Raw genomic sequence first — 10,154 nt, forward strand, 5'->3', positions numbered from 1 at the left:
GATATACTTTAATCCAATCAAGGTCTATTTCTCTTAATCCTGATTTGTCTAACTACAGTAAATTAGCTTTATTTAATTATTATTATTATTATTATTATTATTATTATTATTATTATTATTATTATTATTATACCAGGAGTGTATTGTAATACACTCCTGGTGTATTATTATACACCAGGAGTGTGTAATAATACACTCCTGGTGTATATTACACACCAGGATCCATGCTCAGTGCCTTGCTCTACATTTCCAGACTCACTGCACGACTTTCAGACCCAGCACAAGTTGAATTATTTATTTTAAAAAGACATAATTAGTGATGGGCATCATTCCATCCATCCATAAATTCATCCTGACTAGTAAAGTTAGAATGTGTTTTTTCTCATGACTCACCAGCGCCCCTTTTTTGTTGAAACCACTCACATGCAGAAGGTAACCATCAAGCTCATCATATATGTAAAATGAAGAGTAACGGCAAAGGCTTTTTTTCCATCAAAGTCCTCCATATCGACCATCAGCTCACAGTCTTTATACCATGTCAACTTATGGATGTTATCAAGACCTGCACAGACATGAAAACTATTAAAGTTGGATTTTTACTGAGATTTTTGCACACACATTACTGTCCAGATCACTGCATTAATGCACCGTGGCATGGAGTCGATCACTCTGTGGTGTTCAGGTGATATGAGAACCCACATGGCTCTGACCAACATCTGCAGCTCTTGTTGGGTCTTGACTGTCGCGTCTTCCTCTTCACAATAAGACAGATTTTCTACGACGTTTAGGTTCTTCTTCAAGATCAGCATCAGCATCAGTTCGACACAAGGAAAGCAACAGCTGAAATCTATGTTGCATATATCTGTGTGTGGTGGCTCTTCAAGCACTGACTCCATCTGCAGCCGACTCTACATTTCTAAATGGTTTTGTTTCATAATCCCCTCCAGGTGCAGTTATCCTGATTGCTTGTCCAATTTTTTCCACTACATCTTTTCTTCCGCCTCACTTCTCTATGAATGTGTGTGAAAACAGCTCTGTGCACAGCCAGCTTCTTTAGCTGTGATGTTTCTGTCTTGCCCTCTTGTGCAAGGGGTCATAGGTCATCTTTTGAACAACTGTCAGGTCAGCAGTCATTCCCATGATTGAATAACCTACAGACCTGGACTCAGCGACCATTTGGAAGCATTTACAGGTGTTTTGACTTAAACTGATTAGTGTGTAGCACCAGAGCTCTGCAATATTGAACTTTTTCACAATATTAAAATTTTCTGAAATACTGAATTTGTAGTTTTCATGAGTTGTCAGAAACAAATATCAACACTAAAAGAAGTAAACATTTGAAATATATCAAGCTGTATGAAATGAATTAATATGACATACAATGTTACTTTTTGAATTAATTACTGATTGAAATAAACTTTTCCATAATATTCACAGTTTTTGACCTGCACCTGCACACCATCACTTAGTAACACAATAGTAAAATAGAAAGTCGAGACAATAAACAGGTGTTGAAAAATGTGGCAATAACTATGTTATAAATATCGTAATAAATAAACCAACCATTCATTGACTAACTGTTTAGGTCGGTGTCTCACCCAGCCAGTACTCTCCAGCAGCGTTTCCAAAGCCTCTTGTACTCCGCCCAGGGTCTGTAGAAGTTTACAGAGCCATCCATCCTCCTCTGGAAAACCTGGAACAACAAAGGAATCTGATCAAGAAGTGAACAACGTTCTCACTGACACACTCAGGGTGAAAAGGAAGTGGCTTGTACCAACTCTGAATTGGTATCAATAATCAATATTTAACATGACAAAACTGATCAAATCTTATCTCAGGCAGGTGAAAATGGAAGGACAATAAAGACTCTTCTTTCAAAGAACTTGATGTTTGTTGGATGAAAACCCCCAAGAATCCTGAGATAAACCAAGTTGAAGTGTAAACAGAGAGAGTTCATGTAGAGATGGACTCACCGTCCAGCGTCCTCCCTCTGAGTCCATGTCGCAGTAAGCCTTCACACAAACACATTCATGACTTGATACAGTTTTTATTATGTAATGCAATGTCACACTTTATGTGGAAAAATAAATACTATCATTGCCTCACTAATAAGTGAACGTATAATTAAATAAAATTTCTTCTCCATGAATAACTGATTTGGTTATAGGAAGAAAAAACTGGAGCTTTTTCCAGTTTTCCAGTTTCCAGTGTTTTCAAGATACTAACCATCAAGAAAGTTCAGTTTCAAAGAGTCAGTTTATGTAATGTGTATGAAGATTAAGTAAAAACATCCTCAGCATTGTTAACAGATAAACCTCCAGTCTTGGTCCTGCACAGAACTTTAATCTGGATCTTCATTTTTATGAACAAACCAAACATAAAGTTCACCTTAACAGCAGATGAATATCCATGGATAGATGATGTAAACTCCACTGGGAAGTTTCTTGTTGTATTGTAGATGTCATTGCAATCACGTGGCAGTTGGTCCTCAGCCGCTTCACAGCTGATCAGCAGTGGAGCCAGGAGGAAGAGAAGTGATAACAGCTGGAAGACAGAACATGACACCTTCTGAACATCATCAGAGAAACTCTGATTAACGTTCATTTAGTCAGATTAAACCTGATCCCTGATCTTGTCCTGCATGTGGCCTGTAAGCTGTGCTGCCAGATTTTCAGTCAGAATTATGCTGAATTCTGCCTTAACAAAGGTTTCTGGTTGGTTTGATCCTCCATTTTTTAACAACTCATTTCATCAGTCCTGTTAACAAATGTTATTTCCAGAGCCAAAACTATGTACAGTGTTTACATGCATTGAGTGTTTGGATAAATTTAAACACTCAAATTTACTCAACATTTCAGTGACTGAACAAAATATCAAACATTTTAAATAATTAACAAACTCACTAGAAGTTGTTTAATTTTTACATTTTTTGACTACATAGTGAAATATCTTGTTGTTGTTTGTGTTCATATTCTAATCATTATTGATGTTTCATAATTTGTACATTTTACGTACAATGTCTCTGCGCTGATTTTTATTTTGGTCATTTGTTGTTAACAAGATTTTAAACATTAAAAATACCTTTCCTTGTTAAAATAAATAAAGATAGATGAATTATTTTTTATTTTTTTACAGTGCAAGTTACAGGCTTACCTTCATCTTTACTGTTGATCTGGATAAATTGATCAAACTTGATGAAAATCTGGAGTTTGACTTGCAGCACAATGAAATTCCCTGTTAATGTAAAACATAGAGAAACTTTAGTGGACAAACTCAGTTGTAAATGAATTCATGTGTTCATCTCTCACCTGCAGCTGGAATGAACTTGATTCCAAACTTCTGCTTCTCCTCTGTGTCTCCGACGTTCAGACTCCGTTATTTATACCTGCTGATGTGTCACCTCACCTTGATGATCAGGAATCTAAATCAAACATCACCTGATGAAAAACATGAGCTTGGTTTCTTCATTTTACATTTTACTTCTTTCTGAACTTTGGATAATGAGTCTCAATTGCACAAATAATGCAAAATAAAATGTAACATTAATATAACTGGAGATGCGGCTTGCATGGATTTTGCGGTTGAATTGATGGATGAGAGCCACCTCAAATTCATCTGTAGCAAAATTATTTCAATCATGTTTTGCAACCACTTACTGTTTTCTGAGAGTTTTAGTAGAAATTTCCAAAAATGTTCTCCTGCTCTTCCATCAACTTTGCTGAAATAATTTGCCCTTCTGGCTTAAAAAAGGACTTAATATTTGAGGGATTTTAAGAAAGTACATAAAATCTGAAATGGTCGATGATCTGAATGCAAAGGCTCTTCTTGATTGGTTTTTGTGAATATACAGTAAAATATGTTGTTAACTATAGTTCATTATAATAATATAATAATTCAATATATAACATAATTATGAAACCCAATTGTATTACATTATTACATAATGCAGTGTAACAAGCTCAAAGAAACATCAGAACATTCAGAGTCATTGAAGATCACCTTCAAAAACACAAACAGTCTCAACTCAATAAAAGTCGTTGAAGTTAGATCAAATCTTTTTACCAAAGCAGAATCAAAATTACCTTTTTTCCTTCACTTCAGCATCAGACAAGCTTCAGCTCTTCTGTCTGGAGGTCCTGGAAACAGCTGCTCTTATACACAGTCACTGACAGACCTGTCAATAATACACTAGTGACTCTATAATGTTTCAGTGAAATCAAAGCAAAGATGTGATTTTTACTTTATGACTTCAGCATCAGGGATTATTTTCACTGATGACATTTTTTGGAAAAAGGATTTAGCTTGTACTTCCTGTCCTTGTTAATTCATTTCCTGTTTTTGTGTTCTGAGTTGTGATGTTTTGAATCCTTTGTGATGTTTCAGTGAAAAGTCCCAGGATACATATTAATCTGACGAAATTAGGATTTTATTCCTAACAAGCCCAAGTTACAAATAGATCCATACAAAGCAGGAAGTAACAACAGGAACAAAATGTTATTTTTCAACTTTCTTGACAAAGTTAAAAAAATGCCCCGTTTTCATATTTCCTAGTGTGTGCTCACTAGCACACACACTATGCTAGTTTATGAATACAAGCCTGAAAATTCACATGTCCAAATTTTCCATTCACTTGGCTGCAGAGGGAAAAGCAATTTTCTCCTCTTTGCATAAATGAACAGGTTGATGTTGCCTCTTGTGTGTCGAGACCAAAAGAATCTAATTCTGTAAATGATCTTGAAAGATCTCTGTAGGATAGCCTGACATGTTTAGCTCTGTTACATTTTAACAAATATGTTAAGATGTAACATATTTGTTACAACTTAACATCTAATGTCAAAAAGTAACAGAGATGTTAAGATGTAACATCTTTGTTACATCTTAACTGAGATGTAACTGAATCATCAACATTGATTCAGTTGTTGCAATTGACTGCAGCCGTTTGTTGATGTAGAATAATTAAGATTGCCATAAAAACTCTCATCTTATATCAGGCATGTTGTGGGACCACATTGTCTCAGCTGTGCTGTGTTTCCTGTGAGCTCTGAGAAAACAGAACGTTAGCTTTGGTTCCTCTAGGCAGTGGCCTCAGTCTGCATTCCTCCAGGACCCGAGTCCTGCAAGTTTCAGATGTGTCCCTTGACCTAAAGACTTTAATTTAACTGTCTCACTGGCATGCAGTGAGGCTCTGCAGAGCTCTGTTGATGAGCTGCTATTGGAGCCAGGTGTGCTGAAGTATCTAAAAGTTGCAGGACACCAGGAAGACTTCCTGCCCCAACAATCAGGAATCAAAGGAAGGATTGGTGACCAGGACTGGTTAGTCAGGAGGTTCTTCTGTCATAGGGAAAAACACAAAAAGTGAATTTAATTGTTCAAAGAAACATAAATATCAAGACAATTTAGTTTAAATTGCTTTATTAAATTCGAACAAAGAAAATGTTTATTTGTTTAATTTATTTTGAGTGCGACACACTGAGTGCCTGCACCTTCGCCATGTTACTCTGGAGACAGAGTAGTCAGGTTGTTCATTAATACCTGCAGCTGATTATTGATACCTGAGTTTCCAAAGAATCTCAGGAAATGTTAACGCGAACAGGGTTATTCTACGGTCGCATGGAAGGAAAATCTTTGCACTTTTTATATTTAGGTCAATGAAAGAAAACAAGAAAACACAGGAAATGAGTAAAATAATAAACTACAGATCATATGGATTTGTTCTGGCATAAAACTGTCTTTAGATTCTGTTTAAATATTCAGAAATAAAATGATCAATGTGAAAAGAAAACGAATGAAATATAAATATGTATTATGCCATGTTTGAAGATTTTCAAGTGTTTCCTGAACTGCATATGCAGGTTGTGCTTTAATCTGTTGCTGTGGGCTGTAAATGTTTATGACTCCAGAGATGTTTTCAGGTCAATGTCATTAACCCTCGGGCGTTCCTAATTTTCTATTTATGCCCCTTCTCCTATACTTCATTTGTTTTCATTATGTCTCAGTGTTTTTTGTTGTGCTGAGGAGCTTGGTGTGAGGGGTTGGCAGCAGATTGAGAAGGCAGGTGCAGGTCAAATGCAAGTTCAATTTGTGCATCAATCCAGTTTCTTTAATGTGTGTGTGTGGGGGGTCGGAGGCAGGTGTGTGTGTATGTGTGCGTATGTATTGGAGAGAGTTTGTGTGTGGCTTTGAACTCTTTTTCTGGAGTTCAAATGGTTGTCAGAGCAGTCAGGTTGTTCATTAATACCTGCAGCTGATTATTGATACCTGAGTTTCAGAGAATCTCAGTAAATGTTAACATGAACAGGGTTATTCTGCGGTTCCATGGAAGGAAAATATTTATACTTATTATGTTTAGGTCCATGAAACAAAATGAGGAAAAGTTAGGAAATGAATAAAATAATAAGCTACAGCTCACATTGATGGTTTCTGGAATAAAGCTGGTCTTTAGATTCGGTTTAAATATTCATGCAAATCCAGATATAAAGCAATGTTTTAAAAAAAGATTCCTCAGAATAAATTAATATCAGAATGATCAATGTAAAAAGAAAATTGATGAAATATAAATGTGTAGTATGTCATCTATGAAGGTTTTCATGAGTTTCCTGAGCTGCATATGCAGGTTGTGCTTTAATATGTTGCTGTGGGCTGTAAATGTTTATGACTGCAGAGACGTTTTCAGGTCAAGGTCATGAACTAAGAAGCTCTGAGGATAAAATCTGTTTGTTTATCATTCAGGTTTATCATATTTCACTGAAGGTCATGCTGAACGGTTGAATTTTAATGGTGACATATATATGATCTACAGAAAAACAATCTGCAGAACATTTACACTTTTTGTTTTTTCTTACTAAAAACTTGTAAAAAGTTAAAAAGGTTCCCATCCAACAGCAGGAAAAGTGTATGTCTGATATTGACAGGTAGGTTTTAAAAACATTGAGACATTTTAATATTGCTAAGATGTGTCTGTTATTACTTATCACATGTTTGCGCAAAGATTTCTGCACATAAACTGCAGAAAATCAGACAAATTCAATCTTTAGAAACTGGGGAATGAAAAATGTTCAAGTGAAATCTGTTAGAGGTATTTTTTGTATGAAGCTTATGGCTTCACTCAATACATAACATTTAACTTAAGTCTTTAAAATGTAGTTTAAACTTTGCAGCTTTACATAATGAATTAATTGACGCAATTATAATTCAGCATTTGGTGTGATTTAATAATAAATAAGGAGGTGAAAACAAATGCACTGATTTTGACCACAAACAATGAGAGAAAAAAAGAAAGAAAGAAAGAAAGAAAGAAAGAAAGAAAGAAAGAAAGAAAGAAAGAAAGAAAGAAAGAAAGAAAGAAAGAAAGAAAGAAAGAAAGAAGGAAAAAAGGAAGAAAGATTGCTGTCATCCGTTTTATAACCACTAGTGTACTGTTTGATTTTCTGTCAGATGTTTGGAACATTTTTCTAATCTGCAGAATAATGGGACAGGATGTAGATGAAGTCTAATAAAAAGCTCTCACAATCTCAGAGAAATTCTGCAATGTTTTAGTAATATCAATCTAATTAAATGAAATATAATTTCATCAATCACTATTAAGTTAAGGATGAACTCATAAAGACTGAATTGATCACATAGTGAACATATTGAATGGAATGAGAGGAAGATATCTTTAAAACAGAATAACAACAATCACTGGGAAATTAATTAGTATAACTTGTATGTTATCTTAAAGAATTAATGCTTACACTAATACTAATCACATTGTAAGGCTACCTCTACCTTGAGTTTATTTAAAACCTTTTTGAATTAGCCTTTTCTTAATTTTTAACTTCTACTCGTTTACTGTTTAAAATTTACTTTCTCTATTTTTACTCCGCTTGATCGTTTACTAAAATTATTATTATTATTATTATTATTATTATTTTGTGACTATCTTCTTGCTGAATGTTGTTTTTTACTTTCTTGTACAAGCACTTTGAATAGTCTTTGGCTGAAAGGAGATGAATAAATAAAGTTGTCTTGCTTTGCCCAAATGGTTGCAGAACCTCAGTTGCCTCCTTGGCCTTTACCTCGCCTTCAGATGGAAGCACAGGAGAGGAAGCTAGTACATAAAGCAGAGTTGATTTCAAATTTCGAGTCCATAAATTGGGAACTGATGCTGAGTAAGAGGTCAAATTGAAACAGCATGACTTGAAGATTTGCGACTTTCACTAAGCAAGTCACCGCTTGGTGAATCTGCTCATTCAATTCTTTTTTCCAATGTCAGTTACGAGGTGTCAAGTTTCCTAGATAATGGTTGTAATATATATATCAGTCATATATATTCAATATATATGGTTGCAGGCTTTAAAACTGTTCCTATTGTTTTATCTTAAATATTCAGATATACAACATTTATGCTGCAAAAACTTTCCAGTTGCAATGAAAGTTGAAGAACATTTAAAGTTTATATTTGCACTGAAAGGTAAAAAATTCTTCCAGACCTTTGCAGCTTCATTGTGAAATATTACACAAAAAATGAACATAAACTGGAGATTTGGTTCAATTATATGTTTAAAAGGCTAATTATACCAATATATCCCATACTTTTTAATTGTTTATAAGACTGTTGAAAAAATGCAGGGTTTTCAATTAGTATTAATGCACTACATTAATGCACTACATGTTGCGTTTGCAAATCAAACCATAAAATAAATTGTATTGGCACATATAAGCTTGGAAAAAATACAAATTCGGGTTTGAGGCCCAGCTGGTTCATTCATATGGATCCATATGCAACTTCCCAAGTTATTAAAATGCATGAATAGCTTCTGAAAGAATGACCCATGCCCAGTTTTTAGAAAAATTGTCTAAGTTCATTTACTTATGAGTTTATTTGAAAGGTATGTTTTTATATTATTATTCTGTGTGTTGTTTACTTGACTCCTTTCTTTTGTGGTACAATATTAACTGTTTTTTCAGAAGTTTGCTTGGGGGTTGGAAATGTTTATACATGCTTGTGATACCAGCTGCTTTGATCATTAGCTGTCTGTGTTAACAGCTACCTGTTGTTATTATTATTATTATTATTATTATTATTATTATTATTATTATTATTATTATTGTTGTTGTTGTTGTTATTATTATAATAATACACAGGTAATAACACAGGTAGCTGTGCCAACAGCTACCTGCTAACACAGGTATAACGGTCAGCCTTGTGTCCAGGTAAGGGCATGTTCACAGAAGGTCCCAAAACACCTTGTGGTTAAGGTTATTGATCAATTGTTTGTGTGACTGTGTGAAAAAGCCCAACCTTTTTTCTTGTAAACATAATAAAAGGCAGTTGAGAGCCGGTGGAGGAGACACAACACGGTGTTTGACGGTGGTAGAAAAGTAATTTGTGTCTTTGGTTGGGAACCAAAATAGACCCAACACCAGTTTCTTGATAATCAGAAACTTAAAAGTCATTTAACAAAATTACTTTTTTCTTTTCAGATTAACACCTGGAGTTTCCATTAACATTCAAACTACTCATTTCATTACTTTGGATATAGTAGTCCACCAATAAATATCAATTTTAAGTTGAAGCACAATGCATTTGTTGGAGCTCTGCAGCATTTTCTGCTTTTAATTTCTATAATTTGCAAAAGTAAAAATAGAATTTGAATATTATTACAGGCATTTCCCCAAACATCTGCACTATGTATCAGAAAAGGAACAATCAGTGAATTGTATAATATCCTCTACGCCTGAGCATTCAGTGAGTCTTTCACTTCATATAATAACAAAACTTTCTTCAACCTGATCAAATCAATCAACACATCTCCAGAGTCTAAAAATCATGTAATTTGTTTTTTCAACACATTGACGCACATCATATGGTCATTATAAATGGTCAAACTATAAATATTTTATTGTTCTCCTGATATTATTAGATCAAGTTCTTGTGCTTTTTTTTTACATTTTATTGCAAGAAAAAACAAATTGATGACTTTCTGCTGTTCTTGTTTCGCTTCCTGATTGTTTTCTGATAAAAATCAAATTACACTCCATTTCTTTGTCTTAGCTAACACCAGATATACTTTATTTTCTCTGGGAGTGACATAAACAGATCATTAAATAGACATAGATGTTGACATTGACACAGTTGAGCATAAAATTTAGAATTATGGAAGACCTGGTTG

General features: G+C 34.4%; 1 long non-coding RNA gene and 1 pseudogene across 1 annotated transcript; both read right to left on the reverse strand.

Annotated features, from left to right (window-relative positions):
• Positions 1 to 221: 221 nt before the first annotated feature.
• On the reverse strand, positions 222 to 2,012 carry LOC129351408 (microfibril-associated glycoprotein 4-like; annotated as a pseudogene).
• A 443-nt stretch (positions 2,013 to 2,455) lies between these two features.
• LOC129351409 (uncharacterized) lies at positions 2,456 to 3,556 on the reverse strand. The gene is made up of 3 exons (XR_008604730.1): positions 3,309 to 3,556; positions 3,154 to 3,234; positions 2,456 to 2,544 (listed from the first exon to the last, which is right to left on the reverse strand). It is a non-coding gene; the product is annotated as an uncharacterized LOC129351409 (long non-coding RNA).
• Between the last annotated feature and the right edge of the window lie 6,598 nt (positions 3,557 to 10,154).

This window comes from Poeciliopsis prolifica, unplaced genomic scaffold, assembly GCF_027474105.1.
Source record: "Poeciliopsis prolifica strain line A6 unplaced genomic scaffold, Auburn_PproV2 SCAFFOLD066, whole genome shotgun sequence".
NCBI classification, from domain to species: Eukaryota; Metazoa; Chordata; class Actinopteri; order Cyprinodontiformes; family Poeciliidae; genus Poeciliopsis; species Poeciliopsis prolifica.